Source organism: Camponotus vicinus, unplaced genomic scaffold (assembly GCF_025532165.1).
Source record: "Camponotus vicinus isolate PSW18456_S1 unplaced genomic scaffold, iyCamVici1.0 SCAF_2, whole genome shotgun sequence".
NCBI classification, from domain to species: domain Eukaryota; kingdom Metazoa; phylum Arthropoda; class Insecta; order Hymenoptera; family Formicidae; genus Camponotus; species Camponotus vicinus.
Genome location: NW_028141956.1, coordinates 5,736,264 through 5,756,117, shown reverse-complemented (window position 1 = coordinate 5,756,117; position 19,854 = coordinate 5,736,264). Strand labels below are relative to the sequence as shown.

Sequence of the window (19,854 nt, the reverse complement as noted above, 5' to 3'; positions counted from 1 at the left end):
GCTCTCTATCTATCCGCCGGTTCATGCAACCACCGACACCGTTGCACCACCCTCCTCTTTCCACTCAGGGGCACCCTAACGCCTTTCCGCCGCCGACTACCACCGCCCGTCCCCTCTCCCTCTCCCCGCCGCGCCCGTCGTTACCGCTCTTCCTCCGATGGCATCCCCGGCGGAACAACGCCAACCATCGACGACCCAGCCGAAGGGGGTGATCGGGGCCGTTCGTGTATACGCGCACGGAGGAAGGTACGCGCATACACGTACAGCGTGTTCGCGCGTTCGAAAATCATCGAAAAAATGCTCGGCGAAAGCGGGGTTGCCGGTATTCCGCCGTGGCGCCGCCGCCCCCGGCCATCGCTACCGCGTTCCACCGTCATTTCTTCTCCTCCTCCCTCTCCCCCGCCTCTCCCTCGCTCGCGTCGAGAGTATACGCGATTCCCTCGCGCTTTCTCGTTCTCGCGTACGCGTTGTTACGTTGCACGCTACGTTTTCAACACAGGCCAACTCGTCGGGAAATAGGAAATTTGAAATCGAAGCATCGCACCGCCGCTCACCGAGCCCACCCTCGTTCCCTCTTTCTCCCGCATCACCCTTGATCAGTCGAGCTCCCGGGCTTGGCACCGGACCCGGGGGTGCGTCATCGAACTCGGGAAATGGAATCATTTCGCGTATCGCGCGTTCTTTGTCTCGAGAACCCGCGATTCTCGCTTTTTTTCCCCATTTTTTTTTTTAACACAAAGCAAAACATTTGCGCTGCTCGACATCGTGAAATAATCCGCGGAAATATTATATGGAAAATAATCCGCTATGACGAAATAAATATATAATAATTTTAACATTAGAATCACCTGCGATAAATAAGCAACGAATGCAACAAATTGGAATTAGACGGAAAATTCGGTACATCAAATTTATGAGAAAAGATAGCGATATTACTGACCAATTTTTTTATATATAAATCATATGAAGCGATAATCTCTTTTTAGACAAAAAATAAATCATGATATAAATGTTTGAAATGAGGCTGATATCATCGCGGGAAGCTTGTTTCGAGTCTGTTTGAAGTTCGCCTTGCGACAAGCTGGACGTCAAGTCGTTGTAGGCTACTTAATAATCCGCGAATTATAATGGTAATATGCATAACAGCGATTCTACCGGGTAACAGTAGTCATTACGGTAGTCGCTATTATTACGGGCACTTTCGCGTTTAACTGTTTTATCGTAATAAGTTGCGGTCGTTCAGAGCGAGAGAAAGAGAGAGCGAAGCTGGCAATAGTATTATAGGCAAGCCGCGGCCGGCGCGAAAGTATGCATTACGCTGGCTAAGTTTTATAGCGACTGTTAGGCGTTGTTAGGTGGTGCCGCGCACGAGATCTGTCATTATACAGTAACTTGTAAAACAGTTGCCTTTGGACGTAATATTATTTGCGCGATAGAGAAACTTAAGAGCCGATGATTTATCGTTCCGTTTACGAGATCTGCGCGCCGCTAAACGACACGACAGAAATCCCCATGAACGAGAAGTCGCGCCCCTCTTCTTTCTCGCTCGACGAATCGAGCGAGAAAGAGAATTCGCTCGAGAGGATCCGCTGCTCATTTCGCAGCTTCTCTCCGGACATGGCAACCATCCCTTTTACTCCCCCCCCCCCTTCCCGCCTCCTTCTCGAGCGACAACTGGAGGGTCAGGATTTCGCGTTAGAGCAGAGAAAGAAAAGCGTATACAAGACATGCCATGCAAAGATCGATATTCAGTTAGTTGGTGTGGTACTTACGTTTGGAACCGAACTAACTGAAACAAGGACATAAGGCTTCTCTTGGTAGCAACGACTTTTAGATCACATTTTTAGTTATTAAGAATTTTATCGTTTTTTTTCATATTTTTCGCTTTTTAAATTTACGTTTAAAATCTAAAGTTTCTCAAAACTTGTTAAAAATATACTTTAGTCATATCTTTACAATTTACTTTGTAGGCGTCTAAAGTGTTATTTTTTTGTTTGTTTGTTTCTTTCCCCCCTGTGTCTCTCGTTTGTTCCTTCGACAGTGTAGGTGTACTCTTCTTCTTTAAGGCAATGCTTTTGTTTCAATTTCGTTTCTTCTCTTTTTTTGGTGCTTTTTCGCGTATTTTTCTTGATTTTCTCTTTTTTCTTCTTAATCGTCGTCTTCGTACTCGTCGTAATTTTGAAATCAGGATCGCTCGAAAGTGTTTTAGCTTCTCTAAATTATTTAAGTCTTTTCGGCAAAACTTAAGAGGAGTTGTTCAGACGTTGTGTTTCACAGACAGAAATCGGTGCGTGTTTCGGAAACGGCGAAATTAATTTTTCAATGAAATAACTATGACAACACATAACAACACAGTGCGACGCGTCTGAAACAGAAAAGAAAAGGGGCGCCGCCGGACCCCCGTACATCCTCGTTACGATCGATCCGTCGAATGACTTTGCGATCGACGGTGGATCCTGTTCGCTGATCGACGAATCATCGCAAACGGATCCACCGATTGTCTCGTTTTTTAAATATTTTTTATCGATAAGCCGGTGTGCGAATTACGATAACGCAATTTTTCGAGTCGCGTGAGACGTTTGTGGAGGGACCGAGAAGCGTATGAGTGACGAAAAGGTGTATCGATCATGACAGATTCTATCTCAGTTGTTGAATGAGTCGTTTCCTGCAACAATTTCAACTTCAATTCAAATCAGATTATTGATTATACTAATTAAGCTCAAGTCAATCTACGATAAAATTTAAAGAAATAATCTAAGATATGAATTCGAATGTATATAAAGTAATTTGAAGAAATTAATCTTTAGAATTTTAAAGCTCGAATAATCAACCTCATGAAGGGGTTGCTTGGTATTATCCTTGCGCTATTGGTAGAAATGGAAATTTAAGTCAAGAATCTACTATCGCGCGAATATTAAAAGCAAGATGCGATAAATGAAAAGGAATATTTGATCGATGCGGAATATCGCGCGGATCTGGCATCATCGATAATCACACCCATCCCCGGGGCATCCCCCGAGTCCTAGTCGGCGTCGGTCTAAGACCATTCGAATCTCCCGCGTGACGAAAGGAAAAACCTTTGCTATAAGAAGGGGGCCACGTGACTCGAGGAACGAATGAGCGTCTTTGCCACCCCCGCCGTGGCATCCTCGCCCGCCCCCTCCACCTTCTCTCTTTCCCCTTCTAGAGAGGCGCGCGGCGTCGCTCCTTGCGCGTCGTGGTAAGACGCGTCGGCACGCTGCCTTCGTCCTTCTCGCACCCTCGTAAGCTCCTGTCTCACGTCCTTTCTCCCTCTCCCTCTTTCTATTTCGCCGCGCTCTCTCCATCCTCGTGCTTTCCCGGACTTTTCTCCCCCACGTGCTTCTCGCGAATCGGCAGTGTCTGCTGGCACGTCGCGGGATGGCGATCTTGGTAGAAAGGATCTCTCGGAAGGAGCCGCTTCCGTTCCATCTTCTTCTCCTTCGGCGTTCTCTCGCCGATCCCGCTATCTCCCAGTCATCAGTCTTCCTCTTTTCATCTCTTTCCTCGGATCGTTCCTTACGTCCGCGAGCGCACTCCGGATCTTCTCGGGGAAAGCCCCACGGGAAGCCGCCCCCCAAAGTCGTTCCCGGTCCCTCCTTTCTCTCCTATACACGCGGACTTATACGACGCGCGGCGCGGATCTCCGATATAATTCCCCGATTTCTCGTGTACGAGCACCTCCGCGATCGCGATACGCGTTTTTGACGAATCGTCACGGCACGGCCCGCCGCGTTAACGCGGATATTTCCGTAGGATTTCGGTAACCTTTGATAGAGGCATTGCGAGCATCCCCGTGTCTGAGTAGCAACTGCGCCGTGGCCCCGTGCCGGGCACCCCCACCTCACCTCCTCGCCGCCTCTATTGCACCACACGCCGCCCGCCGCCTAAACCGTACCGAAGCGAGCCACCAACCCTCTCTCGGACGCGCGCTGGCCCTCCACCCGCGTTCCATCTCGCTTCCTCCGGTTCCCTGCCGCCACCGTTCGCGCTCTCGCACGTTCGCCCGTCCATCCGTCCGTTCGTCCATCCGCCCGCTTACCCGCTTCTCTCTCCCTCTCTATCCTTCTTCTCTCTTTTGCACGCCCTTTCCCGCGCGCCCCATCTCGCTTTCTCTTTCCGCCCGCTCGGACCACGAACCGACGTTCGCTCGGTTACTCGGACGCGCGCCTTCCTCTTTCGCCCTCTTCCTTCCCGCGCCTTCCCGCTCGCCCTCGCGAACGATGTGCGCTGTGTGCGATGCGCTGCGCTCTTGCATCTTGGTGTACGTTGTGCGCTCTGCGCTCTGCGCGCGGCCGTGCCCAGCCCGGCGCGCGCGCGCGCGCTCGCTCGCTGCGCGGCTTGGCGCACCGAGGCGTCAGGTGGATGACGCCATGTACGTCGTGTAGACCGTTTATAATGACGATAACCGACCAGCGCGGCTCCTCTCTCGAATCCGGATAAGTTTTCATGGCCAGCGGCGGCGCCGACCGCTACGAAAACGATGGCGTTGACACGTCCTCCTACATCGGGGGAGGAGGAGGGGGTGGGGAGGGTGCGAATACGATTTGGGTAATTTAGTTGCGGGAATTAGGCGCGGAAACTAGCGCCTAATTTTTGCCCCCTCTCCCCAACTTCTCGTTAATGGTAGTAATGGTTCGTAGATGAGAGGGTAGGTTCCGAACGATATAACGAAGCTTTACATATAAGATCTCGCGAAACTCGCGCACGAGATTGGCGAATCGCGATCTCGTTCATTGCTAATTAAGGTAATTTTTTAACTTTGCATTCTCTCGATAATTACTCGTGATAAATATCCACAGTAAGCGGACGATAATCCGCTGTAGAAACTTCTTGTTATTAAAGGGGAGGACGTCTTTTCGAGTTTAGACGCGAATTACTCAGAGTCGACATACTTGTAAGATCGATATTTTCGATATGTATATTTTGGAGGTCACGTAATGAATTTCGTTCACCGATAATTTTCGGTAGAGTTTTCGATAGAAGAAAGTAACCGTAATGGTCTGCAAAGGAGGACTCGATAATCGTGCATGAGTATTCAATTAGAGGTTTTACGCGATTTAACGATGGTTAAAGTAGCAGCCTCTCGCTCTTCGCAGTATCTCCAATACTCCATTCCAAGAGCCATAGAACGGCTAGTAAACGATGAGGGGTGGCTTCTCTGTCGCTACCCAATAACGATTTGGAGGCGTTATCGTGGCTTTACATCCCTTTGGCCCTGGCGTGACAGTAAGGTTAGCACGCCGTTGTTGCGTACACGCCAGAATGGAGTTCACGTTCATCGTGTATTTCAAATCGTGGCACTGACCACAGCACACTTCATCGTACTTTATAGCGGATAGATAGACGAGAAGATACCACGTAAAAAGTATAACGATTCTTTAAAAGTTACCTCGAATCAGTAACTGATTTTCTCTTTAACAAAAAAACGATGCTTAAAGTATCTTTTCTCTGTTAGATTTGTTGATATAATAATCTCTGTCTTATCACAAGTATTGAATTATTCGTAAGATATTAATATCTTAAATATAATTTTAAGACAGAGATTCCACTCGAATTTATTTATCCAGATATGTAAGTACGAAGGGTGACTTTTAATCTCGCCTTTGAATTCTGATGTGCCTGGCACGTCGATCGGTTTACTTCGTCTCTGTCCCTCGCATGCAATAACAATTTGGAGGCGTCCGTGCGGCTTTACATGCTTCGGTACCACCGTGACAATAAGGTTAACACAGCGACATTGCGTACGCGACGTAACCGGGTACGTACACCATCGTATTTCGAATCCTAGCGCTGACCGCAGCTCGCTCCATCGCGCTTCCACGGGGGTTGCTCGGCCGCCCCCAGGTCGGCGTGCCTCGCCTCTGGAAATTCTCCAGCGGCATTCCCTAGCGCGAGCCTTTCGTCGATAGAGAGGCTGGATCTTATTACGACCTGCAGACTACGCGTCGAGGTATGATTTCGTTGCATATGATGCGGGGACCTGGGATCGATCGATTTCGAGAGTCGGGGCCATCGTTTTCAATTTGCTCGCCACCGCTGTATTTTCTGTTCGTGAAACTTTTGCGTCGGTAAACAAAATATTCAATAACATAAAATGGAAAATTGTGTTTGTGATTTTATCAACGGAATTACATGTCAAAATTTTAACGAGAGGGAGAAAAAGAGAGAGAATCGTAGTATTAAAATATATAAAAATAATATAATATATATACGTAAAACAAAATATATTAAACGTGATGAAATATTATAGCATAAAAGGACTTATAATTGATATCGAATTTCACGCCGAGGTATCGTCGGCGCGTTCACATTCGGAGTTCGCGTTTCTTTTTCACCTTTTCGAATCGCTCCTTCCGCAGGAGGAAGACGCGGTTCAAAGGGAGAGAACCGCGGTAAGAAAGGGTGGCCACGACTGAAAAAGAGGGATCTCGCAGACGATCCTTTTCGCCTCCCTACCGTACGTCGCCGACGGTTCCTCGGTAATTGTATCGATTGTCTTAGGGCGACACTCTACGGCCAACCGTTACGCGCCACGAAAGGTGCACCGGTCTCTCTTATGTCCCCCTTAGTACGGGGTGACCCGCTTTGTTGTTTCACAACCGATCGAAAAATAAAAATTCCTAACCGGATGAGAGTTTGACCTGGATCTTTTGTGGACGCGGGGGTAAGGGGGAGAGTAAGGGGCAGCACGTAGACACAATGCGCCGACGAAATATTTGCATACGCGAACGGCCAACGGCGACGGCATGTGGCGCATCGCATGGGTTACTTCTCTTTCGAGAAGGGGATCGAGGAAAGGGTCGATAAAAGGGAAAAAATTGGATTTTGCCGCCTCTATCGGCGCGTCCGCGATGTTATTCCATACAAGGAAGGACAAGGACCGACACGGACGGCCCAGGTAGATAGATGGGACCGGCTGACTCCGGACAAGGGGATGAAAATCCGTGTTTTTTCCACCCCTTTATCCACCCCTCGGGTACCCGGCCCATCGGGTAATCATAATAATGAGAGGAGAAAGACCGGTTGACCATCGGGCGGCCCCGAGGGGCGATAAAACAATCGCGGTTCATTTTTTGCCGCGCCAGCTGCAGCCGGCAGCATCAACCGCGATCGTCGGCTAGTTACGACCTTTGGACACATTGTACGGGCCAGATTTTCGATTTGTCGACGTATCGCCCTTCTCGCGCGGATTGTTTCAACCCTCGCGTCGTGAGAGAAAAGTCCATAGATTCGACAGAAACTTTTTAATAATATTTAATAGGCCGAGATAACGACGGCATCAAGATCATTTCTGAGCGATATCCGTTAAATAAAACGCATTAAAATACGAAAACTGTTTTTAATCTAATTTAAAAGATGCTCATTATTCAACGTTCGTTTTGCCACGCGAGATCGATTCATCCATCTGTAAGCGGAACGAAAGGATCGAGAACGTCCTTCCCCGGAGGGACGGCGATTCACGGGACACCCACTTGGCTAGTCGCCTAATGATCAGCGGAGAAATCGTGATGGCGAGTGATAGAAGAGAGATAGAGAGAATTGTCGGGAAGGGCCGGAGAGGTCAATGGCTGACGCTCTGGGTAATTAGTAAAAACAAAGGAGCCTGGCCGCGAGAAGGAATCGAGAAATAATCATCAGAGGCGAACATAAGAGACAAGCTGAAAGAGAAGCGGACGAACGATCGGAGGGCGAGGGGGGAGGGGAGGGGAGGGGGAAATTGAGGGGGGGGGGCGAAAGAGCGGCGGTTGGTATAGACGCGCGAGATAAAATCTAAATGAGAAAGTAATCCTTCGAGTTGACGAGGAAACGAGCGGGCGCGGCGGCGCGGGCGGGCTACTCGCTGTGAGAAACGATCTTCTCCTAGGCGCCTCCTTTTTCGTCCTAGGTCATGGCACCTGGGCGCTCTGCGGTCGCCTTCCGCGATGTAAACACCTAGCTAGAGCGCATCTCACACACAGCCGCCTCGTCGATGCTATCAGGCTAAGCGTTCGGGCTTAACCTAACCCAACCCTAGCGTGTCGACGACCACCGCCACCGCCGCCACCGCCGCCGCCGCCGCCGCCGTTGCCGTCGTCGTGGCGGCATGTCCGGCGTATGTAGGTAGGTGGCCCTATCGATTCTCCCACCTCGAGAAAATAACGGGGATCTCACGACGGAGATCCGTCGTCTCTCGCCGCTCTCCGCAAAGTTATTTCGCGCAAAGTTCCGCGAGACCGTCCCACCGCAACTCGCTTCGTTCGGTACAACCGTCGTTGTATCCTTTTCGATGATGGAAGGGTAAAGCGAGGGGCTCGCGGCACCCGGGGTAATCAAATGAAAACAAAAATCGCAGAGCCAGCCAACCTCTCGAACGACCGAACAGCGGGAGAAGGAAGAAAGTTACACGGCCAACTTTCGCCTTTTTCGCCGCAATTTGCGGCCGATTCAGCCGTGAATCTCAGTCCCCACCTCGTTGAACGGGGCTCCTCTCTCGCGTTTCCTCTCGCGGTATTTCCATACCGCTCGACAACTGCGGCGAAGGTCAATGTTCCCTTCATCGAACTCGCTGGATGAGAGCGAGCGAGCGAGCGAGCGATTAATCGCGTACACAAACGATATCAATCGTATACTCGAATTATTAAGCTTTAATCCACGCCTTCCTAAAGCCTTGTGTCCACGATGCTAGAAATCGGTCCGAGTCCTCGGATCGAAAAATGTGTAGCCAATTAATATGCAGTTTTTACGGAAAGGCAGCAATTTCATTGGCTACACATTTCTCGATCCGAGAACTCGGATCGATTTCTAGCATCGTGGACACAAGGCTTAACGATCTGTTGTAACGTTATTATTTCATGTGTTTAATTTTTTCTTCTAATTTGATAAATTATACTTGACTTTATTTGGCTGAAAATATACATTACTTGTATTTCTATTGTATGTTTGACAAATCATCGGTTTCGTCCTTTCTTGAGGTCGAGCGACCCAGATCTCAAGGTTGAATCGCGAGTCGTTCTAGCGAAGGATCGCCCTTATTTTGTGTCAACAGTTTTTTTTGTTTTTTTTTGACAGTTGAGTATCGCGTGACGGACTGATTGTTGTCAAGAAGGAAAGAGATGGAAATAGGAAACGTGAGGGAATGTGACACGCGAGAGACGAGACAATCTGTTTATTAAGCGTTCCAGATGGGCCAGATGCCCATCTCCGCGCACACGTAACACGTGGATAATCGGAAGAGCCGAGTCGACGTTCGTCGCGGCATATGCCGCGATCTCCCGTGAGAGCAGCTGCGGCCTGCATCAGAATATATCGACGTTACAAGTAAGGTGTAATCTCGAAAGATTATGTGCCGAAATATACGTATGCTTTTTCCTACACATCTCTATATCGACGCTCTCTTCGAAACGGGGTTCCGAAAATATTTTTCAAATTATGTAATCGCTTAATTAATTCATTTGCTTATTTTATTATTTATATGTATCTAAAGATATAGATACAACGGGAAAGTATGTGTACGTACGCAGTGTACACACGGCGTATTTGGATGGAATTGAAATGGCGTAATTTTTAAATATTTATCGTGTTCCTCTCAAATAATTGCGTATTGATCGATTTTGTATGACAGACAATATTTGTACGATTTTATATTCCGCCTCTCTGGTCGCTTGGAAATTTGACTGATACGATGTCGAATCGTTTCGACGTTTTACAATAGTTACTCTAGAATTGCGCGTTTATAAGTTAAATAAGTCGCGGAATATTTCGGCCATTCCATTCGAGGTCATCGTCGCCGGCCTCTCATTGTTCGAGTCGCTTCCCTTTGTGCGCGCGTGTCTGGTCTGTTTTCGGAAAGGGAACAAAAGGTGCGGAAAGGGGCCAGAAAAAAAGGAGAATGAGAGAACTTAAGGGCGGCATTGTCCGCCGAATATCTACGAAGAATGCGAGCGGACTGATTTCACCCCGGTGCGCCGTTGCTCCTGTTACAAAAAATAATAATTATCCGGGCGTTTTGTGCCGCTCGTACGCTACAGCGTATTGCGAAGCGGAAATTCTTTTCAGGGACGCATTGAGACGCGCTTATGTGACATACTTTGAACCTGTGTCAATCGTCGAGCCTCACGTCGCACGCATCGCCGATTCTCCCGGCGCAGCCGGCGCATTCTTGGCACGCCGTTCGCGAGACGCGTGAACTTTGTTTATCTATAAAGTCGCGTCGCTGATTAAGTCGCTGGTAAAGTCAAGCTCGGGACGCAGCGATGGGAGGGAGGCGAGGACGGTTAAGATCCAGCAATGTTCCAAACTGTGCGCGGCGTAAACCACGAGGGCCAACTCGGTTCCGTTTCTTATCGCGCGAGAAACGGCCCGAGGAGCTCGCTCGCGCTTCTCTTATAATGAAATTCTCCGCGGTGAAGAAAGTTTTAAAAGTGCAAAAGTGCGCCGAGAGAGACAAAAGAGAGCGACACGCGCGGGGTGGCTGACAGGGAGGACGAGAGATTTAAGAGGATCATAAATCGAGACGACGTCTTGGCGCCGCGTGAATCTCGAGGAGATTAGAGAGGAGGCGCGCTCTCTTTCCCCTCTTTTTGCCTCGGAAAAAAGGATCATCGCGAAAACTTTTGCTTCGTTAGGTTGACTAGGTTTTTATCTTCATCTTTAATTTCTCTATAGAGAAAACACGGGAAGAAGCGACAGGAGGACTCCTTAATCTCTCGATTACACTTGATGCAATTCAACGCGTATTATCAGATCAATTCAAATTTGTCAGCGTCAGATATGGCCGATGTTATATATCAATAATTATTGATAATATTTATTTATTATAATAGTAGGTATAGGGAATTGATTGACACATTTTCTTTTAATAGTCGTTGATAAAAACGCGAAACATCGCAAGTTTTAACAGTGGTGACGCGATACGCTTGTTTCTAATTGAAAGCAAAGTCTGTAGATTTTTAATTAAGAAAATTCAAGATCGACCTCCACTGGTCCATCCATCCATCCATCCATCCGTCTATCGAGTACTGCCTGTTCCTCGGAGGCTCCTCAAACAGTTTTATAATTGATTTCATTTTCATTTATTTTAGCACGAACCCCCCAACTCCCATCTCGCTTCCGCTCGCTCTCTCGTCACTTGGTCGTGCCTTGAGAAGACACTGCCATTCCCCCCTTCTCGCCCTTACCCTTCCACCCCGTCGTCGCCGCGACCTCACGCCGCAATCAATTTAATGTTTTAATTAAGAGAGTATCCGTGAAAAATTAGATTTTAATCGGATCGCACCTTTCCATCGGGGCGCCTTTCCGCAATTCTCTCTATTTATTTTGGGGCGGTGCCCTTTAATAAATAATTTTAATTGCTCTGATATTTTTGAACAAGACAGGACTTTCGAGTACCATTCTTTCTTTTTCTCTCCTTCCTCCTGTCTTTTTCTCGTCAGCACGCTTTTCGATCTTCATTGACCGGTCCTATTTATTCGCATAGACGTCATCGTCCCGATGTATTCGCTCGTTTACGCGGTTAAATATATACTTTGTTCTTCTTTAATAAGAAACAGAACGAAATTTGTCAGTTTTGCAAGAGTGCCGCCACGATACTTGGCAAAGGATGTTGTTTTAAACCGACGACTTTTCGGCCGTTCAATTCACGCCGCAAGCGCGTCGATGAGAGAAAAAGAAGGAGAGGTGTTTACGCGCGTGTTTTAATTACACGCAAACGAAATTTAATTAACGTCGTTACCCGAATCGGGACGCGGGGCGGGAGGGAGGGGGAGGGGGGGGAGGGAGAGCCGTTCTCGCGCGTTCGTCCGCGCGAGAACGATCGATGAATTGTCCTCGAACGGGCAAATCAGTTGCGAAACACACTCCCGCGCCGCTGGTTACCCCGACTAGCGCTCTCGGCGCAGTCTAAAAAAGAAAAAGGTAGGAGAGAGAAGGTCCACCATTTTCCGCGGCTATTCTAGAGTGTTATGCAACCGCCGACCGATGCATTTGGCCGGGCAGAGCTTTATGGCCGAGGCTCGCACGCGCAAAAATGTTTGTTTTAACTTTGGTACCCCCCGTCTTCCTACCGCTCCCCTTGCCCGTATCGCTGCCCCTCCCGACCATATTCGAATTCGGTTGCCAGCCTTGAATTATTCAGAATGCGAGAAAATCCGTAAAATTAGACCTTTCGTTCTTCTGTTCGTCCCTGTCCCTCTTTTTCTCTCTCTCTATCGTTTTCTTACCATTCTATCGCAGTTGAAAAGTTGGCTAAACGACACGAGTTGGACTTTTCTAACGTTACCGCGTAAATGCACGTCGACGGATTAATCGATGAGTCGAAATTAACCCGCGGGCATTCGCGTCACGAAATAGGCGTTGCTTCGAGTTAAAATAGCGCGTAATAAACGTTTGTACTTTTATCGACATGGATATTTTAGAAGGATAAAAACGGAGTCGGAAAGTTATAAATTCTCAAGATAATTCGCATAATTGCGACGTAATAAGAAAATCGCATTTCATTTGAAAATATAATTCAAATATACTCAATTATCGCCACGTCACGTTGACTAAACGACCAACAACAATGATAAAATTGTGCGGTTAAAGACTGATCTATCTCTTTCTTAGACTGAACAGTAGCAAACGATGCTTTTAAGATATTTCCATTCGTAAGTCGCAGCATTAAACAACGAATATCCCTCTTCGGCACGCTAATGGAAATTGTCTTAAAAAGTTCCGCATGGCCCTAGGGATGCCACCTGCAAAATTTCGAAATCTTCCAGCGCGTAGGCGTATTCCCATCGGAACGCCTAAAAGAAAACGAGTGTAAGAGAGAGAGAGGGAGAGAGAGAAAGAAACAAAGAAAGAAAGAGAGCCGAATAACATGGGGTTTGCCCTTTCCACATTTTTCACCCTCCATTTTTACGCCATCTTTCGTCAGTGGCGATCCACCCTCTCTGTATTTCCCCCGACTCTTTTCCACGCTCTTTCCCTTTTCTCTTGTTTCTTTCTCTCTCTTACACACATACGCATCCACTCTTTCTGTTCCTTTAAACTCCCCTCCTCTTTCTCTCTCTCTGTCTATCGTCCTTCTCCATTCGTTACATGGCTCTCCCATTGTTTTGATCAATAAAGCGCAATTGAAATGACTTTGTAGGATGGATACCTCTTTTTTCATAACTGAGTACAATCAAAAAGTATATTGTACACATCAAACGATAACAGATCGATCGAATATGGATGATTTTTATTTTTTTTATTTTTTTTGCATGGCGCATGGGAGAATTGTTTTCAGCGGACAATTTTCGTTATTCAGATCATGAACGACGACTTTCTGACTACTTTAACTTTAGCGGCTGAGAGATAAGAGAGCAAGAAGGAACTTTTTATCTTCCTAGAAGGAAAGAAAAAGTCTAATTTCCGGCTTGCAATTGGACGATTCAATCTGTCGTAAGGATAATAGAATCTCGCGCAAAAGAAGTTTTCTCTCTTCTTTTTGGCAAATTGGCAAATTGGGAACTGAATACTTTTTTTTCGACAATCACTGTCACATAGGAACGCTTTTGTAATAATTAAATTTTTTATATGTTTTATTTGCCTATTACATTTCGCAACAAAACAAATAGCTTGCCATTGCATTTAATCGAACAATTCGTGAAGTATTAAATTTCTGTGGCTTTATAAACATTTTATGTACCGTCGAGCCAGTCCTATTTTATTCATTTTGATTCATTTAATTGACTAAATATTTTTTTAATTGCGTTATTCGTATATGAACACAATGGATAAACTTTAATGTCAAGCGCGACTCGAATTAGCGCATCTTCTCATATTAATAACTCTATTTTAGCCACGCGTATATATTTCTTCATGGAATAGTACTCATTATTCTGTCATCCTATCGCCGAAAATAGCTGCGTCCATCATCATGGATATCATGAATTATTATCATACTTTTCACGGCTTATCTAACTACGCGACGAAATCATTCTACGTAGCGTACTTGAAACTTTGTCTGTGTTAATGTGCATGTCACGGTAGCAAACTTGCAAAACTTTTATATTCCTTCCCGAAAGAAATTTAAATCTTAATTCAATGGGGTTCCACTTTATTTTATTGTATCTTCTTTTTTTCACTTTCAAAAGATGCAATTTAAAAATATCAAAGATAGAAATTCTACAGTGTTTCTAGTGTATTCAAAATGAGAAACGCAAAAAAATATCATTGTTAGCGATGGTTACGAGGGAAGATAGAGCGGGGAGCGAGTTTAAAGAGAATCATCCGAGCTTTTTTTCTTGTTCCCGCTCATCATCTCGGAGCAAGCACCGAGTATTCTTCTCGCGGTGCAGGGAGTAATTATTTTTCCGGCCCTCATTCTCATAGCAGGCTAACCCCTTCCTCTCGCCGAGGATCCTCCTCGCGCTCTCTCGAGAAGAAAGAAAATGTAAGGGTGACTCGGGATAGTAGGAACCAACCCTTACGTCGGGGACGAAGCGTCGTACCGCGAGTAATTCGAACGGGAGAAAAGAAATTAGCGAAATTAAACGTCAGGTCGTGTCTCGAAAGGATCGAAGGGCGGCACAAACCCCTCGTCCTTCCTTCGCGTCCACTTTTATCGGGTACGGACTATTTGCGATTAATTATTCGAGCGACAACGAGAGATAGGTCTAAATAGGTGAGAGTAACGAAGAGGGTAGAACGAAAGAGGATCGAGCAAGTATTCTCGAAATTGTTCCGATAGCGTGAAATCAGCGTCAGGATACATCGCACTCGACTAGAGGACTATAGCTGTAAATGCACGACCGTATTCGTACGATTGTCCTTGCGTTGCGTGCATGTTATATTCATTCGTTCGTCCGTCACTTCGATTGAAACGCGAGAGATATTTCGACCCGTAATCAACGAGTACATCAGATATGCTGTTTAAATGGGGAAATTAAAACTTATCATTATCGGGAATTTCGCGCGTGCGTTAACATGCCCGATGAATATTCTACAGTTTCACTCGTATAATTGTGAGAGGGAATATTTTTATTTTATTTTTAATTGCAAGAGGAGAGAAAACGAGAGCAGAGTGATAAAAAAATTTAATAAAATTAATACAATAATGTTAATATATGTATATAAAATAGAAAAAAAACATTTATATGCACGTGGATTTGAGAGGAACGCGTTAAGCATCCTTTTATTTCACGCGTAAATAATTGTACGATACAGGCAAGATTGAATAGACAGTGCGTACAATCAATTCGATATTTATCGGCTCTGGACGACGACAAAGCGCCGAAAAGGGATTCGCGAGTATTTTTAGTTGAGCGCACACGACGCGCGTATAATTCGTATATTTGTTAAAACCTCCCTGGTGAAAAGCAGCACCTCGTAAATGGAATTAATCTGTCGATGCGTACCGTGTGTCCATTTAATATCCATCACGCGTTCATCACTGCAGAAGCGATCCAGCCGGTGCTCGCGCCGCGCCGATGCGTGGTCGCCCTTCCTCTTCTCTCTCTCCTTTCCTTTTTGCCGCGGTTCGTCCTTCTTTTCCGCGGCGTCCGTCTCTCGCCATCGAACTCGCGGGGTTGAACTCGCCGAAACTTCTAATTTCGTGGATTTCGCGACGATGACCGGCCGATGATGACAAATTTTGTGCGTAGCATCTTAATGCGCCGCGCGCCCGTCGAAAACTGACCCCGCAGCCGGCCGCCTTAAAAAAGGGGGGCACAAGGGCCTTTTCGAGACGGGAGAGGGATGGCCCATCTCGCACGGGGTCCTCGCGAACGTACGCAAGTGGGGGTCAGAGAAGGGGCGAGCATCACGGTGTCCAGGATTGCTTTCATTTTTTCGCGGCTCTCTTTCCCTCTTCCGTTCCGTGCGAGCGTTATATTTCGTCTTCCCTCCTGACAGACGTATCTCAAGATGGGTTGAACCTGTTTAAGGGCTGTGTTTAAAGATCGAATCAAAGGGCGATGGTAGGGTCGGTGAATGTATCTCCTGGAAACGCGCTATTGTAATTGTAACATCATCGTTCTCATGGCGCTGATGCGCGTCGAGACTATTGTGGGACGAAACTCGTTTATTTATACATACTTTTCAGCGGGAAAGGAAGCGCGAGGGTTTTCTCCTGGATTCTATGGGAAACGGGCGGTGCATACGAATCCGTTCTATTATCGATTACAAGGGAGTGTTTTAAGTGCACAACAATTGTAATATTCTGTGAGAATACAATCTATATATTTCTAAATTATTTATTTAGAAGAAGTACATTTTAGAAGTACATTTGTATATAACCTTTGAAGAGGACTAGAATAATTTGTCGATTCAAGCCAATAATTTGCGTTGTGGAACTGAAACTTTTTTTTTCGATAAAAACTTTTTTTTCCGAATTGACGAAGAAGAAGCGCGGAGTCGATATTTCCGGTTCGCGGGAATTTTTTAAAATTCATCTCGCTTTTATTCTCGACACACAACGCACAATACATATGCCGGCAGTTATTTATTGACACACGTTCACTTCACATGTTCCCCGATACACTTTATTTGTCCTTTATTATTTATCGCTGTCGAAATTCTGCGCATTGTTTTCCAAAACACTGCAACTAATCACCGCCACCCTGCTCCCCCTCCTCCCGCATCCCAAACCTCACACCAACCCTCGTGCTATTTCCCCGTACACCGCCACTTCCACCCCCGCCTCCCTCTTCTCTCTGGCACCTATTCGATCGATCGTTCCGCACGACCCTGCCACGGATTGTCTACGGTCGATCCTCGATACCTCGTCGGTTTTCGAGGTAGCTACGCCGACACTCTCGGCATGTTCGTCGAGGAAGCCGGGGCGGCAGAACAGCAGCAGCAGCAGCAGCAGCAGCGGTAGCAACAGCAACGATAGCGATAGTAGGAGGATTCAAAGCGAATTCTCGGAGAGAAACGAAAAACGGGATTGGGAGACGTTGGGAAGATTTTCCCGACGTCATTTCTCCATCCGCCACAGTCTTTCGGTTTTGTTAGTAGTTTTGCGTCTAAAGCGTACCCGGCAAAGTTTCTGCAAGCAAGGAATATTAAATGTTTGTTAAGGTCGAGAGCATGAGAGAATCCGACGAAGCGAGACGCTAGCGATTCAAAGTCGTTTTTTTTTTTCTACGAATTGAAATTTTATCCTACGATAGAACAATCATGCATAATTGTACATGTTGGTCGAGTGTACTATTCGAGCGTAAAATATATACAGGATGTTTGCTCTATTTGTCACATACTATCTAAATTAATCTAATATATATCATACAAAATTAAATAAATCCATAGCAATTACAATTAATTGTAATAATTATTTCATGCTTAAGTTGATAATTGAGTTCTTCCATTCTTATGTCTTATTAATCAAATTTACATCTTTCGATTTAATTAAATTTCAATCAAGTTTTTCATTACTTTACTCTACTCTACTATTTTTTCGAATTTAATTCAAGATAATTTGCTTATTATTTTCGCCTTATTTTTCGCGAGCATCTCTTTCGGCGTCGGTGTAGCGATAGCAGATATATCAAGAGTGCCATATATAGCCGAGTCATTCAATCTAAGCGTTGGCAATGGGCTTTCCTACCTTGGTGAAAACGCTAATCCAAATTCCGCAACGCCACTGTTCAAGACTCCCTCGTAATTGCCGTAATCATCGTTTTCGTCGTCGTCCTCGTCATCGTCATCGGCATCCTCTTCCGCTAGGCGCAGCCTGTTTTTCCAGTTCATCCGATGCCGTTTCCCGAGTCGCCGCGTCTCCTCTTTTCTCGCCTTATCCACTTTTCCTCTCGATTTCGATCTCTGCCTCACTGATCTCGCGCATCGCGATCACTCTCGCGATCGATCGAGTCCCGTTGCGAACGTGCGTGCCCTTTCGGCGGAATCGTGCGTGGAATTTGTGCGATCGGCGAATCGATCTCCCCGTCTTCGATCTTGCGTATCGTAGTCGTATTTACCGTATTCTATCGCGAGATTGCGGATCGCGTCGCAGTCTCACAGTTGCCACTCGACGATCGTGCGATTCAAGTTTCGCGTTCTTCGCGTCGAAGAAGAACTTCCCGATCGACCGTAGTTTGATCTTTCGCGAGTGTTTATTGTGTCGGCGAAAACGTATATCGAGTTAAACTACAGGAGCGAATTTTCCGAGGCTCTCGATCAATCTTTTTTCGACTCGCCGTGACTCTTTTCACCCTCCTATTTTGTTCATTAACGTTTCTGCATGATTCTGTTCTGTCCTTATTTGCCTGTCGCAAGACAAGTTTTTTTTCCTTATATCGATCCACAATAAGATCTAGTTCTTAGATCGTTCAATTAAGTCGAGTTTGGTCCCGGATGCGGCGAGACTGTCGATTCTCCTCCATTCGCGCGTTATTCGCGTCTTGGGAGAATTGGATAAGCGCAACGACGCAAATTGCAATTCGCGACGCCAGCCGGATGCGGATTATCGGAGACTCGGCGCATGCGAGTCGTCTCTGGTGCGATACCGTTTTCGTCTGTTCGATACACCCGTTAGATACGAGGCATCAAAGTTCTCCGAATATTCCTGTGCGACGATTCGAATTCGACGCGATTCGAGAGTAGATCGATGATAAATCGAGCGTCTCACGATACTTTTCGCGAGAATTTCACAGATTTTCTCGAAAGGAATCGATTTCCCCGACGACGTTGGTCACCTCGAAAGTTTTCCAAAAAATTTCATTCAACTTTCTCACTAACCGTGGATCGTATCCCCACCAATATCGGCAAGAGAGAAGGGTTTCACCAGGTGTCCGAGCGATTCCGATGACTCGCACGTGCGTATACGTGCGTATACCGAGAGTGCACGCGCAACGACCGGTATGATATGATAATTCGCGCAGACGCACACACACACCGTGCAACCAAGAGCCGGGCTTGCGAAGAAGAGTATCCAATCGAGCAGACGATCGTGGTCTCGTCTTTCGATGACTGGTCCCTGCTCGCGATCCTCGGAAACGATTTTCCGGGGTTGCGGATTTTCCGACGCGGCCGAGAGAGAGAAGAGGGCTCTTCTTGGTGCGCGGAAGCGCGTCACTGAAATCGTCTATCTCTCGATCTTTATCACCGCGCGATCTCGTCTCCTCCTCCTCCACCCTCTGTTTCCGTCTTTCTCTCTATCCTCTCGCTCTCTTTTTTCCTCTGCTCTCTCTCCGCGGGCTCCCTCTCCGGGTTGTCTCTCTCTCTCTCTCTCTTTCTTTCGATGATTGATATCGCGTTCGCGCGGCAGCGGAAATCGGTTGACGCACAGGTCGCGAGGTCTCTCGGGGACGCGCGCGTACCGTACTCGCGGGGGCCTCGACTTCGATATTTCTGCGATTTATTGCGGCGCGACTTAGAAATGCATCTAATGCAGTGCACGCTGCATAGAATGCATACATGCACCTTGGCGGGGAGGGCGAGAGCCGCGGAGAGCCGAGAAGCCGGAGCCGGAGTCGGCGGTGCCGAGCCGAGTCGAGTCGAGTCGAGTCGCCGCGCGCGGCCGCATCCGCGCATGCGTCTCCGACAGACGAGAGCGTGTTGTGTACTCTACTCGCGCGATCTCTAGCCAGGCTGACGTGAGCTAGCGAGAACGCGGGCGAGAGCAGATCGGCGGCCAAGGAGTACCTACGGCTACGTCATTCACTGGCGTGGAGATCGGGGAGCACTTATTGTACTTCCGAATTATTATTCGAGAAGCGATCTGCTAAAATTACATATATTTCCTTTCGTTTCGAAGAATATTAAATTATACGTAAATTGCACAAGACGATCATTTTTGAATAGATCTCACAATATACGTATATATTTAAACATGATTCATCAATGGATAAAGAGAAAATTAAAGTTTATTAAAAGTATATTGTATCATAT

At 46.7% G+C, this 19,854-nt stretch overlaps 1 long non-coding RNA gene across 2 annotated transcripts in view; it reads right to left on the bottom strand.

The window, feature by feature from the left end:
- Window positions 1-19,453, bottom strand: part of LOC145966159 (uncharacterized) — a 28,986-nt gene extending 9,533 nt beyond the window's left edge. Inside the window, exons 1-2 of one of the 2 annotated variants that reach the window (XR_014436976.1) lie at window positions 3,787-4,136; window positions 1,773-2,365 (exon numbers count right to left, since the gene is read on the bottom strand). This is a non-coding gene — a long non-coding RNA (uncharacterized LOC145966159). Of the gene's footprint in view, window positions 1-1,772; window positions 2,366-3,786; window positions 4,137-17,572 lie in introns of those variants that run through there. The other variant, XR_014436975.1, reaches the window with a different exon arrangement.
- Window positions 19,454-19,854: the final 401 nt, after the last annotated feature.